The sequence below is a fragment of the Carya illinoinensis genome, chromosome 6 (genome assembly GCF_018687715.1).
Source record: "Carya illinoinensis cultivar Pawnee chromosome 6, C.illinoinensisPawnee_v1, whole genome shotgun sequence".
NCBI classification, from domain to species: domain Eukaryota; kingdom Viridiplantae; phylum Streptophyta; class Magnoliopsida; order Fagales; family Juglandaceae; genus Carya; species Carya illinoinensis.
In genome coordinates this window covers 3,258,391-3,277,125 of record NC_056757.1, presented here as the reverse complement: position 1 = coordinate 3,277,125, position 18,735 = coordinate 3,258,391, and the positions used below count along the sequence as shown (strand labels likewise).

General features: G+C 33.8%; 1 long non-coding RNA gene and 2 other non-coding genes across 3 annotated transcripts; all 3 read right to left on the bottom strand.

Annotated features, from left to right (window-relative positions):
- Positions 1-569: 569 nt before the first annotated feature.
- Positions 570-643, bottom strand: TRNAN-GUU. The gene has a single exon. It is a non-coding gene; the product is annotated as a tRNA-Asn (tRNA).
- Positions 644-4,851: 4,208 nt separating this feature from the next.
- On the bottom strand, positions 4,852-4,925 carry TRNAN-GUU. The gene has a single exon. It is a non-coding gene; the product is annotated as a tRNA-Asn (tRNA).
- Positions 4,926-8,999: 4,074 nt separating this feature from the next.
- Positions 9,000-10,050, bottom strand: LOC122314445. Its single transcript, XR_006243713.1, has 2 exons — positions 9,607-10,050; positions 9,000-9,304 (listed from the first exon to the last, which is right to left on the bottom strand). It is a non-coding gene; the product is annotated as an uncharacterized LOC122314445 (long non-coding RNA).
- Positions 10,051-18,735: the final 8,685 nt, after the last annotated feature.

Sequence of the window (18,735 nt, the reverse complement as noted above, 5' to 3'; positions counted from 1 at the left end):
TTTTTTTTTACGACTCATAATACTAATTATGATTACCAATACCTAAAAATCTTCCAAATTATGTTTACCAGTAACTAAAAAGATCAAATAGTTCTAAGTACGTAAATGGACAAAGCAATATATAATATACCAAAACAATATTCATTGGAGTGATATAAAATTATAAATTGATTGAACTACTCAGAATCAGTACAATAAAAAAATTATTTATTTACTGTCAATTATTTTCTGTCAAAATAATTATTTCTTATTAAAATGAGTCTATCCTCATCGTAAATATTCATTTTTATCAAAATAATTCGTCTTAAATATTAATTATTTTTCATGTATTGAATCTCGAGAAAGAATATCTTATTCGAAGTACGTAGCACCATGAGGTAATAAGAGGCTCGCAAAGGAAGCTGCCTTGAACATGATATCTACCTTCGAAAATCCAAGATCATTTTCTGGGTACAAAATGACAGTAGTGTGAAAAAAGAGCCCATTACTGTACGTGGACCGTGCAAAATTTGTGGGTACAAAATCTTATTTCCGGAATATTGAATAAAAAAAATACATTAAATAGGAAGCGCTAGAAGGAGGGCTTGAACCTCCGACCTTGTGGTTAACAGCCACACGCTCTAACCAACTGAGCTATTCCAGCCATTGTTGGAATAGGTCGTTATCATATAATCCTTGTATTATGCGTTCATTTGTTGATCTTATAAATAGATGAAGGTATATAAATTAATGCTATATACAATTTTAGAATATGCAAACCAAAGTTTTGAATACGGTACCAGAAACCATATCGGTCAAAGTCCTGGAACGAAATTCGTTATAAAATAATTGATATATGAATAAATTATATATAAATGCATACATATATATAAATTTAAATAGTTTAGTTTGAATTGGGGGTTAAAAAATAAGCTTGAAGTTTGGAGAAATGAAAAAAAAAAAATTTAAGGTCGAAATATCTGTTCGTACGGGCCGGTATTTGGGCTGGTACAGGCCAAAATATCGATCAGTACGCCCGGTATTTGGAGCGGTACGAAATACAGGTAATACCTCTACTGAATCAGTGGTCGTACCAGTATATACCGGCCAATACGGTATAATATTAAAAACACTAGTGCAAACTTCATGTACTTTCTTTAGAAAAAAATTGATAAATATGAAACCATATAAAAAATTAATTTTTTAATGATGAACCTCAATATCTTTTAAATGGAGCACGCGGGATTTTTCCCCCTAATATTGTATCTAGTATTACTCTATTTAAGATGACAAATTTATTAGTTATCTCTAATAAATTATAAAAAGTAATTTCATTCACAAATCAATATAAATAACACATTCTCGATCCATGTCACTAATATAACAAAACTTGGTTTTAAAAAAATTAAAAATTGAAATTTTAAATTTTCTTTTCAATTTCATTATATGTCAACACTCAACATTATAAATGATGTGTACTCAGCATGAATCATCCAGCACAATCAACGGATAGGATAATCACGCAACCACTCCCGAATAGCATGGAACTCAAATGTTCCCCTCGGATAACCACCCAAGACCAGATAATGGAAATCCAAATAGTAACAAACTCGAACCCGATTTGAATGAAGGGATTGGGTTGTTATACGAGCTTGAGCAAGCCGTCCCCTACCGTATATATACTGGAGGAAATTCATGATCTAGATAACTGGATTTTGAGCCTTGGATTCACAAAGAAATCATACAAGTAATTTGACTTAGACATCGGAAGCGTTTAATACCCTTCAAGCCTTCTTTGGTTCTTCTAGTGTAGGTTTGCTAAGGGTATTATAGGGGTGCGAAACATATCCACAACAGTTGGAGTCATCTGTGAGATCTCTCCATTTCAACGTGCATTTCGCATGCCTATGACAACATGCTCTCACCTTGGGGGAAAACATCGTGCCAAGCAATGTTGATAGGGTGAAGACAGAGTCGCAGAGCATGGGGAAGTCCCTCGATGACAATGACGAAAAGAAGAAAATGCACCACGATTTATGAAGCCTCATGGACAAATAAGAGAAAATGGCCTAGAAGATAGGCGCATTCTCATCCATCGACCTGCTGCTCACTAGCACTGGCCTACCGTGTAGTGCGGAGTTTGTGGCAATGCCCCTCTCGCCAAATTTCAAGGTTCCACTGGTCAAGATGTATGGAGGATCCAAGTATCTCGTTGAATATCTAGAAACGTTCAAAGCCCACATGACACTCCACAGTTTTCTAAGAGAGATCACATGCCAGGCATTTCCTTTAACTCTGAGTGCTACAGCCGAGCTCTATAAATAGTTTTGAGGAGTTATGTAAGTGGTTTAACTGAGTTTATGGCAAGTACAAGGAGAAGGAGGTCTGTTGCATAGCTCCTTACTATGAAACAAAGAGAGGATGAAAGCCTAAAGGCTTACCTCGCTGGTTTTTTAACAAGGAATAAATGATGGCAGATGACTAAGATGAAAATATCACATTACCGGCCTTACTAGGAGGAATCTAGCCAAGAAACCCTTTCATGGATTAGCTGGCCAAGAAGACCCCAAACCACTTTGCGTGAATTAATGGATAAGGCAGACGACATTGTAAATACAAAGGACACCCTTCGAGCCTTGACCGCACCAAGAAAGTTGGATGTGGAGCAATTAGAGGACCGAGCAAAGAAAGGCGCCCAAGGAAGAGACCAAGAAAGGGATCAAATGGGGGAAAAAAGAAACCACACAAAAGAATGCAAGAAACAAGGGTTCCAGCGCAAACGATGAATCCCAGGGTCCAATAATCCAACATGAATGTCTAGGATTGGACTGAGGAACCAATTGAAAAAAACAACGACCGTGCATAAAGGACCCAACGCTGTTGCACCTATCACGATGTAGGGGGCATAGGACGAAAGACTGCTGCACCTTGAAATGAAAAATCGAGGAAATGCAAGACAGTGACGAGCTCAAGTGTCTAGTTGCCAGGAATTCCTCACCCACCAAGAGACCACGACAAAAGAGACAAGATTGAGAGTGGAGGCTCCAGAGGAGTGAAAGTCCAAGGGGCAAAAGAACCCAAGAAAACACCATTGAGCCCCTTGCCAAGTCAAGACTCGAATACTACTCCTCTTGGGGAAATCTGCACAATCGCCAAAGGATTCGTTAGAGGCAGCCCATCCTCCTCTAGATGAAAAGCCTACACCTGCAAGGCCAGATATGAAGACATTTTCAGCATCGAAAGGTCGGGGAGACAACCAAAGTCATGGCCAATGACTGTTATATCAGTCAACGACATTGACTATAAGGGAGTAATCTACCTACATGACGATATATTGGTAATAACTATATTGGTAGCCAATCACACCACACAAAGATACTGGTCGATAACAGTAGTTTGGCTGACATCCTCTTTTGGGATGCTTTCATGAAGATAGAGATTACACCACATGAAGAATACTGGTCGATAATGGTAGTTTGGCTTACACCCTCTTTTGGGATGTTTCATGGAGATGGGGATCGACCAAAACAGAGTACGTTCGACACCCACCCCTTTGAAAAGGTTTTCAGGAAAAGCTATGCAACCTGTTGGATCCATCGCCTTGCTCGTGTCAGCTGGGTCCAACCCATATATTGCTACCACAATGACAGATTTCTTAGTAATCAACACCCATCCATCTTACAACGCCATTATTGGGCAACTGACCCTAAACGACCTCAAGGTTATTACCTCTATATATCATTTGAAGATGAAAGTTTCAATAGAAGTAAGCATTGAGGAGGTGCGCGGCAAGCAAGTGCTCACTAGAGAATGTTATATACAGGAGCTCAAAGATGGAGAAAGGGACGTCAAAATGATCAAGTTTCCCGCTTTGGGCGACCAAAACTTACCCCTTCCCCTGAGATCTTTGTACACGAGGTAGATGCACAGAATGAAGGCTAGGGTGAAGACGATGAGCCTCCCGAACTGATTACTGTCAACCCAACTCTCCGGGAGGCCACAATGAGGATTGGGACCAAAATGGGAGGCGACAAGAGGCAGCGGCTCAAGCATCTATTGAACTACAAACCATGAAGAGTTTATATATCAAATTATCAAAATGAACACATTGTCTAAATTTTACATTTTGCACCATTGTTCAATCCCGACCCCTAAAATGGATGAAAAATAGAAGAAATGAAACGATCTTAACTGTCAGATCTTAATTAATGCTGCAGAGTATCATTTTCTTATACTTTGAGGTTATAATAATGTGTCAATTCCGATACTTTAGGATGTCAAGTGCAAATCTATGATAGGCGGCCGATGAAAAGTGTATTTCTCCAATTTCTTTTTCGTAGAGCACATTATAATACTATTTTCTTTTCTTTCTTTCTTTTTTTTTTTTTTTTTTTTTGGGTTTGCGACTCATACATAATACTATAATTAGTATTATGATTACCAACCTAAATATCTTCCAAATTATGATTATTAGTAACTAACAATATCAACTAAGTTCTAAGTAAATGGACAAAGCAATATATACAAACAGAATATTCATTGGAGTGATCATATATAGTTATAATTTTTTTTTTTTAAACAATGGGGATGGGAAATTTCAAACTCTGATTTTTTATTTAAAGAATCGGATTATTTGTCAAAGTTATAATTTGACCGAACTAGCTAGATTAATCTCGAGAAACGAAGATCTTAATTGAGTACAAAATCTAAGGTCACTTCCTGGGTACAAAATGACAGCAGTGTCAAAAAAGAGCCCATTACTGTCCTTAGAGGCTTGGACCGTGCAAAATTCGAGGGTACAAAATCTAATTTAGAATTTGGTGTTCAATATTAATATTGGAAAAAAGCACTTACATTTGCTTGTAATTAAAGCGCTAGAAGGAGGGCTTGAACCTCCGACCTTGTGGTTAACAGCCACACGCTCTAACCAACTGAGCTATTCCAGCCTTTGTTGATGCAAGTCCTTACCGTATTGTTCTTGTATTACTCATCCTTGATCTCCACATTCGCCATAAATAGATGAAGATATATAGAGGGAATAGGAAAATTCTATGTGCAGTCATTTTTGTGGACTCCTTTGTGCACTCCAGTGATATGATTGGTTGTGTATTAAAAAAAATTAATCTAACCAATCATATCAATGGAGTGCGCAGGGAGTACGCAAAAATGACTGTATGTAGCATTACTCGAATAGGAAAATTTAATTTTTTTTAATGATAGAAACTATTCTTTTTTAAAATAAATATGAGAAATTTGTACACCTTAAAATTATATTTAATATTACTCTATAAAAGATGGCATATTTATTAATTTTTCTAATCAATTATAGAAAAGTAATTTTTCACAAATCACTGTAAATGACACATTCTCCATCTCTGTCACTAATATAACAAAAGGTGGTTTACACAAACTAAAAATAAAAACTGAAATTTTCAATTTTATCATATGTCAACAGTATATGATAATTTTATATAATTCAGCATTTTGTCTATATATGGGAACTTGCACATCAAGGCCTGGCTGACAAAATAAAAGCTATTTGACCAAAACCAGAGTTAGAAATGTGTGAAAATGACAACGCAGCACTACCATCAAAACAAAAGAAATAGGGGTATATCCCTTTGAGTATGATGCGCCAAATCAAAGATGACAAATCACTCAAAGACAAGAAAAGAAGCAACTGGATGTCCCACCAAAAGCAGCCTTAATCTCTAGACAGCTCCTTGGAAAGAGAATTTCATCACCAAATCACTCTGATATTTTGGGCCTTTGGCAATGTATGACTATTGAGGTCGATAGTATTAAAATAAAAAATAAAAAGCATATATATTAATTAAATCGAATAAGGTCAGCATTAGTCATTCAAATGTGTCACATACGAGTTTTGTTATCTAGGATATTAAAACTTTTAAAGTGTTGGAAAAAAAAAAGGGAGGAAATTCGCACGCCAAATGGGATCCAATGTGAAGGAGTGGCGGTGGCCGTGTGTAATTGGAGTTACGTGGAAGTGGGGGTGACAAAGGCTTGCAGTACTGGAACTACTTTTAGTGCAAGCTGGAGACACGCTTTGGAGTTCCACGCGCCGCTCTTTGTCTGGCCATCCTGGGACACCAAGAAAATTAAAAAAATTAAAAATTTACTTTCTCCGTACTTGATTCCCCCACCGCATTACTTTCCTCGCAATATTACACCGTCGTCGAGTATCCAATGATTGGTCTTTTTTTTGTTTTTTTTTTTTTTTTTTTGGGTTTTATTAATTCCCCGCTACATGCTTTTGTGGTGAATTTTTCGTTCTTTAAAAACGAAATGTATACTATAGGCTTCAACTTAATTAGAAAAATGATATGTAATACTCTATTTAATAACCATATTTGATAATTATTAATGAAATTTAACTTTTTCCTTTTTAATTAAAAATTGATTGTTGACCTTAAACATATATGTTACGCTTACAGTTATGTATTCTTTTAGAAATTGTAGATCTACAGATAGAAACCGATGCATTGCTTGTAATACAAGAATTGCAAAAAGAATGTTTCTCTTCAACATTGTGGAGAAGCTTGGTTCAAGAAATCAAATATTTGCTCAATAGGCATCCAACATGAAAAGTGCAACATAAGGGGCGTGAAGCAAATAGAGTAGCTCATGCACTGGCCAAATTTGCATGAAATCTAAATGATATAGTACTTTGGTGGGATTCAATCCCAAATTGTATTTTTCAAACTATATATTTGGATTGACTTATCTTTGTGATATTTGGTTTGATTTGATGAGGAAAGTAGTAGTTGTTATAAATAAAATAAAATGATAATTGATTTTAACATATATATTAGGAGTCATGCGATATATCTCATAAATAATTACCCAATTTGGGTCGATAATAGTAGAAATTGTTGTTAGGTTTAAGTTAATAAACATTGGAGTTGAAGTCCGAAATAAGGATTCTGCTACTGGTATTGATAAAAGGTATCAATAGTTTGGACTGATCACTATAATTTATTTTTTTGACATTTTTTTTAAACATTTTTCTTTTAAATAAAGGTACTTAATTGATAAGTCCTGTCTTTGTAATTTTGAGAACATAATGTTTGTATGGTTTTTAACTTTGTATGCAATTCCTGCATACAAGTGATATTTATCTGTATAAAAGATTTATATTAATTGTAAAGATTTAAACGTCATCTATCTGTAGAAACATTAATATTCGTTTTTATCTTATTTAAGATAATTAATCTCATTATAAATTTAAAACAAAATTTAAAAAATAAATATAAAAATATACGAGTTTAATTATAAGAGCTCATGATGTAAGTACATATATATAGCTATATATCTACGAGTTTTGGTTCCTAATGTTTTTGTTCAACCGTTGTTTATTTCCTAAACTAACTAAACTAGAGCTGTTAATGAAAAACAGGATACTGCATGTTTTATAGATAAATATGTAAAAAATATAATACAAATAATTAAATTTATCTATTTCCGTCAATTTTAACTTTTGCGATAAATAGTAATTTCATATGGAGTCAGAGTAATTAATGTCCTGAGTTCGAATCTTCACTCTACACTCTACCTCATTTACTTAAATATTCTATGTGTTGTGATACTCATGATTGAGGGAGAGTTAATTTTAACCCACACGTGAGGAGAAATATTAAGAATATAATATAAATAATTAAATAACTATTAAGATAAATGATAATTTTACATAATATTCTATCATAGCATTAGATAATTAAGAAGTGCCAAGTGCCTAGTTTTTTTCCACCTCTTTACTCGTATAAACAAAAATTATTGAAAGGTAATAATGTTTCTTTTAAGTTGATAAACACCAATTCGCCCAGAGACAACAAAGGAAAAAAAATGATATAAACCATCCCATTTATAATATGATATACCTATCTTTTTAACCCGATAAAAGAATTTGGATTTTATATATATCGATCATATATTTATTAATAGTGGAGTAATTCTACATACAATCGTGAAGCATGCAAACGTCACGCAATTATTTTAAAAAAGAGCGAAATCTACGATTAAAAAATTAATTTTTTTTTATATAGATCCCGTATTAATTCACTTTTTTCAAAAAAAATGTGCGACGTTTGCACAATTACGACTACAAATATCATTTATCCTACCAGTCTAGTTCAAAACTTCAAAGCTGTTCAAATCATTTAAAAGAAAGCAAATAGGTGAGACTATTCTGTACGTTATAAAGACTCCCCACTGACTTTTGGTGCGAATATGAGTAGAAGGATGTAATTAAATATAATACAAAAAATAAAATATACTTCTTTCCCTTTGTTTAAAGTTTTGAAATAAGTAATGAGTTTAAATAATAAAATCTACTTTTTCATCAATTTAAATTTTTAGAAATTAGGACAAGTAGTGATTTCACATGCACGATCTAAATCTTGAAAAGAAATTATTATTTTTTATCTTAAATTTTATCATTTTTTAATCACAATAATTGATATGTCACATTAGTCAATCATGTGATCCGCAGATAAAATCTAATATGAAAAACATAGTATTATTTAAATAATACTATTTTTCATATAAATAAAATAAAGATGGGACGAAATTATGAAAATTATATAGATGGAGGGTGAGTTGAACAGCAAAAGAAGAAAGAGAGAATCTCATCGCTGACTTATGCATAGGCTTTATATCTTTGCTTTCTATACTGTCGTGGACAAAATATACATCCACGATAAAGTAGTCATGATCATGCATACAGCTGCATTTTTCTTTGTTAGTTAGCAGCTTCGTGGATCCTCTAACGATAGAGCTGCCTGCCTGCCTATCTAAAAGGATGTTTCTATGTCTCTTACAATTATTTCTTCAAATTCAAGGTTGTGCATGTGTACCCCACCGCCCACTTTGACCAATTAATTTTCCTTCCTTCCTCCCTCTCTTTTTTTTTTTTTTTTTGCTTGTTCGCAATATTTTAAAAGTAGTAGTAAAGTAAAATCCTTTGTCAAAAGAAGAAAGAAAGATGAGAAACAGTTGTCATCTACCCAATAATAAGCAGTCGAGCTATTATTTGATGTATAGAAATCCTCCTTTCACATGCAACTACGTCAGAAATCACACAATAATTACAATAATATTAACCACACAGAATAGCATCACTTGCAAGAGATGTTTCACCCACGAGCCATTCCCTTTCATCTATTCTATCAAAAATTCACTCATGCCCCTCATCTCCTTCGCTCAAACCCGTCGAAGCCTCCAGCCCGTCGCAACCCCTTCTTAAAGCCTCCATCTAGTCACAAGCCCTCGAAGCCTCCAACCGGTTGTTTGTGGTGCCGTATGTCGCCTACCTCACAATAATAAAGTTAATAGCTATTCTGTTCTTCTCGTGTTCTATGTGTTTGTGTATTGAAAATATATATATATATATATATATATATATATATATATATCAGATAAAAAGTAATGAAGAAGAGGAAGAGGAAGGGAATTTCATAGTTTACTGTGAATAACAATCACCACGAGAGAGAGAGAGAGAGAGAGAGAGAGAGAGAGAGAGAGAGAGAGAGAGAGAGAGAGAGAGAGAGAGAGAGAGAGAGAGAGAGAGAACTTCGAGTGGAGCAAAAAAAAACAAAAAAGCTACCTTACCTTTGCTTTCTTTGATTAACTCTTTGCATCTCAATCCAAGTGTTTCTCCTTAACACTTTGCGTATAAATTGCATTTGATTCGATTGGCCGTTTTGATTGGCTTGGATGAAAGGAGCGTGGGGGGCTTGGAGGAAAGGAAATTTGACATTTTATGATGAAAATTGGTGCTTCTATAAGGATTTAAGTAAGTTTGTGATGATGGGTCGATGCTCATTTTTGTGTGAACTAGTTGCTTTGTTGGAGTTTCAAGAGATCTTTTGGCAAGGGCGATCAACTGAGGCATTCAGGAATATGATGATCCTCATGTTAATTGGTGGGAGGGAATGGGTAGACAAAAACCAGATTCATAAGTGTTTTGTGAGAAAGGGGAGGAGAGTAAATTTTAAAATCTAATATTGTGCATCCAAATGATAATTGTGGTGGGAAGCCTACATGTAACTTAGATATTGGTGGGCTGTTAATTCTAGAAAGATGGATGGACCGGTTTTAAGATTCTCTCTATTGCAAGTGATCTACTTGCAATATTTAGACTCATGTATATTTGTCTTATTGCGTAATATTAAACATCCTTCTATTTTTTATTTTTTTTCTTGTTCACAATATTTTGAAAATAGTAGTAAAGTAAATAAATTCTATGTCAAAAGAAGAGATCAGAAATATGAGAATTCATTTGCTTCATGAAATATAATGATAAAGACCAATTAATATTCTGTTATTAATATTTGTATGTCTATATTTCACTCAAACCAAATGTGGTTTTGTTTTTCTTTAGAGAAGATGGATCGTACCCCAATTTTAATCAAATGAGTATTTAGATTTTCAAAATCATGTGAATCTTATAATATATAAATATATATATATATATATATATATATTAAACATCTAAGATTGATGGGTTCCCTCCAATATTGCAAGTGATCTACCCAACTTGAATACTTTGCGCATTGCCATTATGAATATCTTTTTTCTAAATGTAAATAAAAAATAGAAAGAAATGATATTTGCAAAGGTTTCGTACGTTACACGTGGTATAATAAAGTTCAATTCGTATGCACACAGTAATGCCTTTATATATAATTTATATGGAATTGGTTTTGTAGGTCAAAATATATAACACACAGTACTCTTCGTGTAATATGTTCAAGCAATATGTTTAAACAAAGAAAAATAGTGGTCGTGAAATAAATATCTTTCCCAACAATGATATTAGCAACCGTTGGGATTTTTCCTTGCATTTGTATTCATTATTTGTGACGATTTCAACCCGTCGAAAATAAATTTATTTCCAACAATTATTGCAAATCGTTGGTAAAAATTAGATATCGCAACCAATTTTTGGCAACCAACCCTACAGTGAAGAGGAAACCGTTGGAATAAATTATTTGCAGCGAAATTTGGGATTATAGCGGCAAATTTGTAGCTCAGGAAAAGACTGAATTCCTTGCATGTAGTGATGCATGTACGTAATTGATATGATCATATGATTAAAACACGCTCATCTTAAATTCACCAAATAGAATTGATATCTAGAAAATAAAGGACAAGGACATTGCTATAATTTAATCACTTATATATATATATATTTAACATCAACAAATAGTAGAGCATAAATAATATAAGATTAAAGAGTTTTGCTATATATAAGTAAAGTTGCGTACTAATATGCGTATCAATACTAATTCCTTCATATTTAAAAGTTAAATTAGCATTATTTTCAATAAAATTTATTTTTTTATCAATCATATTAGATGGTGTACATATTAGTACACAATTATACTTGCAAATAGATTTTTTTAAGATTAAATTGCACTTTAGTATTCACATCATGATATATATTGTCCGAGTAATACTAGATATAGTTCTTGGATATACAAATCAGCTTGTATACTTCCTTTAAATAATAGTAGAATCCATTATTATAAAATGAATTTTTTTTAAGAAGATACGTCTTTAAATATATTCATTTTTTAAAAAAATGGTGCACAGATCTTGCAGATCACACTTAACGAGTGTCCAAATAAATTTTCATGCAGTCTAGTCTAACTCCTTTCCCCAACATATGGTTTAAGAAGTGACCTTTTACCTACATAAGGTTACCACCTAATTATGCCATTATTAAAAAATTCCGTTTATGTGTTTTGTGAGAGAGTGAAACTATACATACATACATATATATATATATATATATATAGCTTTCACGATTGAATTAGAAGGATTGACATTTGATCCGTTTGTGATTTGATTGAACAATAAAAAACGACATTTTGCTCAACTATATTTGTTTGTGATTGTTAATCACATCGAACGTGATATTCGAATTAACAATATGAGATTAAAAGATTGGAAGTCTCTTTCTAAAAAGCAGTACTACTATATATATACTACTACGTACAACTCAGTCGATAAATTAATTTAATTATTAATAGCTACATAGCCACATGTTGATGCCGGACTAATTAATTAAGCATAATGTTTCTAAACAAAATATAATTGGCTGAAATCGAATTCTATATTTATATTAATAAGAAAAATTGATCGGGTGGTCATGAGAAGGTGGATTTATAAATGTAAAATATATGGATACTTTGACTGGCTCACTTTGATCAACTACTATATAAATGTAAAATTTCTTTCATATATATATATATATATATATATATATATATATATCCAACAACATGAACAGCCAGTTCTCGGTGTATTTTCCTTTTTTTTTAAACTCAAAAAATGTTTTTTTCCCGGGGTGCTAGTAGATAATGAAAAACACCCCAACATCCATGCATGCACATTGCATTTTGCACATATAATTATTACTCAATCATCCATGCATACATATTGCACATATATAGGCAATTCATTAGTAGACAGGGTCAGCCGAAATCTGGTCCAATATGCAGGTCTGCTAGCTTTCTAAATTCCATGCACACCATTCTAGGTTAATGTCCCCCCAATATCCTACATATATATATATTCGATCCATCTTTCCAAGCCTCAATAAATCACAGTTGTAACTTCGTTTACTAATGAATGCAATGAAACATATTTCCATCAAAAAAAATAATAATAATAGGGTAATTAAATCAAAAAGTTTTTCCATGAAAACTTGTGTCTTGCGCAAAAGTGAGAAATTTGTAACACTACGTTTACATGATATACTGACGAGCCAAATCCAGGTATTAGCAGTGAACTCAATGAACTTTAATTAAAATTTAGTTAAAAAATTTATTTTTATAAATTTTAACTAGTTATTTTTTATAAAATCAAATAATAGACTCAATAAATTTTTTACTATTCTATTAAAATATTAATTTTAAATTTTTTTATTATTTTAATTCTAATTATAATTTAAATATAATTATATTAAATATTATGATTGCATCAAAGTTTATTATTGTAGTAAAGTTTATGATTGTATTAAAATTTATGGTTATATTATTACTGTATTAAAATTTATGGTTGTATTATTGTTATGTTAAAGTTTATGATTATATTATTGTTTATGGTTGTATTATTGTTGTATTAAAGTTGATAGTTATATTTTTTTCAAATATCATATTTTTCCAATAGTCATATCATATGAGTTGGATATATTTTTTTAGTCTTATTTTTACTTATCAAAAAAATATTTTTTTAGTTTTATTTTTTTCAAAGACTATTTTTAACAGCTATATTTCTCCAATGGATATTTTTTTTAACGGCTATATTTTAAAAGCATGTAGATTCTTCTAAAAATATCACGAAGAAGAAGTATCAAGCTCACTAGGTGCTTCTAAAAAAGCCCGTAGATTCCTAAGGCGCGATCGATTGCAAGTCTACCAAAATCTATTTCGCGACTATTTTGCTAATCCTCCAATCTATCCTCACAAATATTTTTGAATGAGGTTTCGGATGAAATAGCACCTTCTCTTTCTGAATATGCACTTCTTCATGCCTAAGACTCACTTCCTCTTGCCTAAGACACAATATTTTATTGTCATGATCATGTGCTTATTGCATAAGCACGAGTTTACTCTTTCTAATTTCGCCATCTCATTTAGTACCACGAGAGAATCGGAGTTCGTCATTTCTTTTCTCTTTCATTTCTCTTTTTCTACTTTACGACCTATTGGTCGTTCCAAATTTGAATATGCAATATGAAAATCCTCATCTTCGCCTAGATTTATTGAATTTGGTGTCGAACCATTCAAACTTGGTTTCTTCTTCGGCTTCATTATTTCCATATGTTTCACCCACTTTGAATGGAATCTTAACACCAGCCAACAATGATCAAAGTTAAAAGACTTATTCTCTAACTCCAAGCACATGACATTTGCCTTGCCCATCTACATACATAAAGCACCGTGGTTCTAAATAAGTAGATGTTAAAAAAAAAAAATAACATGTTAAAAAATAAGCTGACAAGGTGCAAAATAAGTAGCATGTTGAAAAAATAAGCTTAAAATGTGCAAAACATACCATGTCCTGCTCATTAAATCCACTTGAATGCATTCCTTCGACTTTGGCCAAGTAACCACAAAACTTATTTGTAGCTTGTTGAATTGTCGACCACTGATTCATTAGAGATGTGTAGTTACCTAAATAGTCAAATTTCTTGTTTTCCTTAAAATATTTATGAATTCTTTTTCATAACATCATGTGCTTTTGACCTTTTCCTTGTATCCTATCTAAGAAAGTTTTAAGCCATCCCTCCACAAGCAAGAATCTTCCTCATTACTAAAATTATTACCTCGTTGTGTTTTTCGTCCACTCAATTCAACTTCAATAACCTCAACTCAGGGTGGAGAGAATTTTTGTTCATTTGTGGCACTCATCAAAAAGTCAATGTTATTTAGAAAATTTGTGAAGTAGGCATCATGGTGAGTGGATGAATCTATTCCTAACAAGAGATATGGGACAAGGAACTAGATATCACCCATCACACTTGAATCTGACATATATACGCATATAGATAGATAGATAGATAGACCATTTTACCACAGTATTTTTTTTCATGCCCCTCATATAAGAAGACCAATTTTTTACCTGCACTCTGGAATTTATGGCTGAAACATAATGGCATGTGCAAAATGTACCGTTTTAACTACATTTAAGACAAAACTTTTTACCTGCACCATATATAAGATAGACTTTTAACTACGTTTCTATGATCTTAATGGCTTTTCTTCTAGATAATCCACACATTCCAGACCCACCCACGGCTAAATGTACCGTTTGATCAAAATCAACTTAAAATGGGGCCACTCTAAAAGCATTTCTACAAGAATTATTTCTGATGGAATTATTTCTACAAGAATACGGCTAACATACCAAAGAAGGGAAGGGTGTTAAATCTGGCCAAAAATGTGTGCTCATGAATCAATCTTTCTTTCCTCTCCTACACTTTCTTACCCAACAACCAAACAAATAAGAGGTAAAAGAAATCGTGTGCTCATGAATCAAGAAAATCACAACCCATAGAATCAAGAAAATTGCAGCCAACGGAATCAAGAAATCGCACTGAAGCAAAACTAGAAAATCACATCTAGAAATTCAATCAAAGGTTGGAAAATCCAAAAAATCGCATCACCCAAGCAAAGAAGAATGAAACATAGAAGAACAATGCATCAAGAGAAAAAACCAAAAGAATCTACAAATCAAAGAACAATCCAACTAAAGCCTATAATCCCAGAGAAAAAAACAAATAGAGAGAGAAAAATGGAGTTCGGCATTGCTTACGGTAGCGATGGTTGGAGTCAATGGCGTTGCCGTTCAGTGCGATGGTGGGAGAAGATGGCGTTGGCATTCGGTGTGTAGGTTTTGTTCAAAGTGAGGGAGAGGAAAGGTAGAGAACATTTTGCGGGTTTTTTTTCAGCTTTTTCTTCTTACGTGGGAGAGAAGTAGGCAGCGAGAAATGAATTTTTTAGTCCAAAAATAATATTTGACTAGTCCTTTCCGCTCAATAAATTTGATTAGCCATATAGTTAATAGTTAAATTTACTATTCATTTGATGAGCCTATTGTTACACTTTATTTTACATTTTAATTATTTTTAAGCTAAAATTTAACTTTATTGAGTCAACTACTAACGCTTGAGCATCTGATCTACCATAAGAACTCTCTCATATATACTAGCATTGATGTACTCTTTCTTCCTCCTTTCTCTCCCCTTCAAATCTAAACAGTTTAGACCACAAAAAGTCGACACATTTAGCATATATATTCAAGTCAAGCGGCAATAATGGTCATTATAAACATGCAGCTTTATACTGAGCTGATATCGCATTATCAGAATCATCCATCGCCCATTATGCCATAAGTAAAGGAAATTTGAATCGGAGCGATCCTTTTCGTGGTGTCCACCATCCGTTGGCATTATGGTGTGATATAGAAATTAATGCAAAGTTTGATTGAAAACTTTGGATCGAGAGTTCATCACAACTACAATGAGAACGCTCACATCGTAGCCATCGGCCTCCCCCAATATCGGTGCCCGGCCTCTTTTCTCACCCAAATGAGAATAATATGAAAACTCCAAGATCCTTGAAAACCGAGTTAGTGGAGTTGTTTGCATTTCCCCACAAACATGCCCCTAACGAGCTTGGACCAAAAATTTCAACCACACTTTAAGATATATACATGTATATATATATACACAAAACAAATATATTACCAAATTGGAAAAGGAATGATAACAAATAAAATAAAAATAAATCCCACTCACGTTGAACCAAAAGCTACAATCTCGCCTTTATATACGACCCATGATGTCCCCTCAGCCCTATACTCAAAACACTCTTTCTAGTCTCTCTTTCTCGGTACTTAGCTAGCTCTAGTACTATCAGGAGTTCAAAGTTTCAGCTCATTTTAACATGGCTTTAGAAAACATGATCATCACGGTGAGTACAGAGTTGGTGGAGTTGGGTGGTGGGGTTGAAGGAAGCAGTGGTCTGCAGCCGCGGCGACATGGCAGAGAAGGGTTCTTTTGCAAATATGGGTGAGAACTGATAGCAGAAGAACAAACTAAACCAGGCTTTGCAATTGCACTCTCCTGAGTTTCTAGCCTACTATAAGGAGTAGAATCGGGAGAGCGTCAATATTGCATCGCGGGGAATTGAGGGTAATGGTCCGAATTTACCTTTAAATTTAGGTCTAATTGTATTATCTTCCATGTTTAACCATGTGCATGTTATTGTATTTTTTAAGTTTTTTCCTGCTCTTGTTTTCTTTTATTTGGGATTAATGCTGGAAACATGGGATGTAAGAGATGCATACGAGGTAGCTAGCTAGCTAGTTTGTTAAGTGTTTGATGATGGTGTTCTTCAGTTTGTTTAAGCTTTTGGAGGAATGTAATAGTCTGTAGTGCTGCTGGGCATGCATCACTTACATCTTTCATATATCTGCTCTGTTATGAAGGGAAGTTAAGATGGAATAGCTTCAGTTTCCTTGTCTATTTTTCTTATTCTTTAGCTTTTAGTTCAGATTCAGAAAAATTCTACATGGTAGATCAGCTCCTGAGAAATTCAAGTGTGATTCTCGTTCCTGTTTGTCAACGAAAAAGGTGCATTTGGTAAAGTTTGGTAGCATGGGAAATATTCGACCCTTTCTTTCACCCACTTTTGGACTTTCTTCCCCATTTCAATCTTGAGTTGGTTAGAAAGAGAAAAATGAGTGAGATAAATTTCAAAACATGTTTGCAAAAAGAAAAAAAAAAACAAAACAAAACAAAATAAAACAAAACAAGAAGAAGAAGAAGAAGAAGAAGAAGAAAACGTGCGTGGTACTAAACTGACTGCAGCAATATTAATTTGAGAGCACATGAGCATAAAAGTGGATGGAGACGCTCGAGAGAATTCTGCCGAATGATGATCATCCATTAAAGCGAACCAATCGAGCCATAAAAGTGAAAATTTTCTCTTTTCCAAAAGCAGAAAAAGGCGACCCGTTTTTTTTCTCTCTTAAATGAAAGGCACTAGCATCAGATAATATATAACTCATGACCTTCCTAAATTTTATATATAATGATATGTTTAATCATCACTGTATGATAATTAAGTAATCGAAAAAGCTTCTTTTTTTAGAATTAGGTGGTAACAGACATGGTATATCTTTTACATATTTAAAAACATGAAGTTTGTGCAAATTCTATAAGAGAAAGTAAACTAGGAAAACAGAGCTCTATATGATTGTTGTATCGCACTGGCAGATCACGGGAAGGGTTACTTTTTTCTAGAAATCTGTCATGTTGACTTGCAGACATTAATTTGGTTAGAAGTATATGAGAGGGTGGTGCGGGCTTCACCTGTTTGGACGGCAATACGGGGCAGGTGTCGGGTGTGGATTCCCTCCCGCCCGCCCGCATGTTTATTATAATCTTATATTGTCTTATTATATTAAACGGCGTCACGTTTTTTTACATTGGAAACGGGAGATTTTGGACCAAGTATTTTTGAAATCGATGAAGGTTTGAATTGTTTTCAATGAAGGATGGGATTAGTTAACGTTGTGATTATCTGCAGTTGGATTTGCAGTCAAATATCCTGTCCTCATAGAGATCATTCATAGTATTTTGGTCATCCATATTTCTACCATAGCCTCAAAGCCTGCAATTAACATCATAGGCCCATATTAGACCCATTTAAGAATTTGTTATCTCCTAACACCATGGAGACTTTGATTTGTAATTAGAACTAGATTAAATTGAGAAAAACCAATTCAAGTTTGGCAGGTGATAGATGTTGCATAGAGTTTCGAGAAGGAGAATTTTGCATAGGGCAAGTGCAGGCCTACCCATCCATCAGCCACCACGGGGCAGCTGGCTATCCCCCCGTTTGGGGCGGGTAGTAGGCCTACCCTGCCATTAGTTGCCTCTCTCTGCAACCCAATTCTCCTTAGCACATAAGCCTCTGGTGTCACCTTCTACGTGTGGAGGAACCATAAATCTAGATCCCTTCTAGGCAAACCGTTGGATATGCAATTTCCACTAAACACTCTTTAGTTCTCCTTCGGTGACCTCAATCAATGGTAGTACAACCTTTATTGTTGTGGTTGCAGCTTTGCAGGTATTCCTCAAAGCAGCCTATCATTGAATGTGCTTTCAACCATAGTTTTGAATTCCAATTCATTCGATTCCAGTTCCAGTGCAGTATCTAA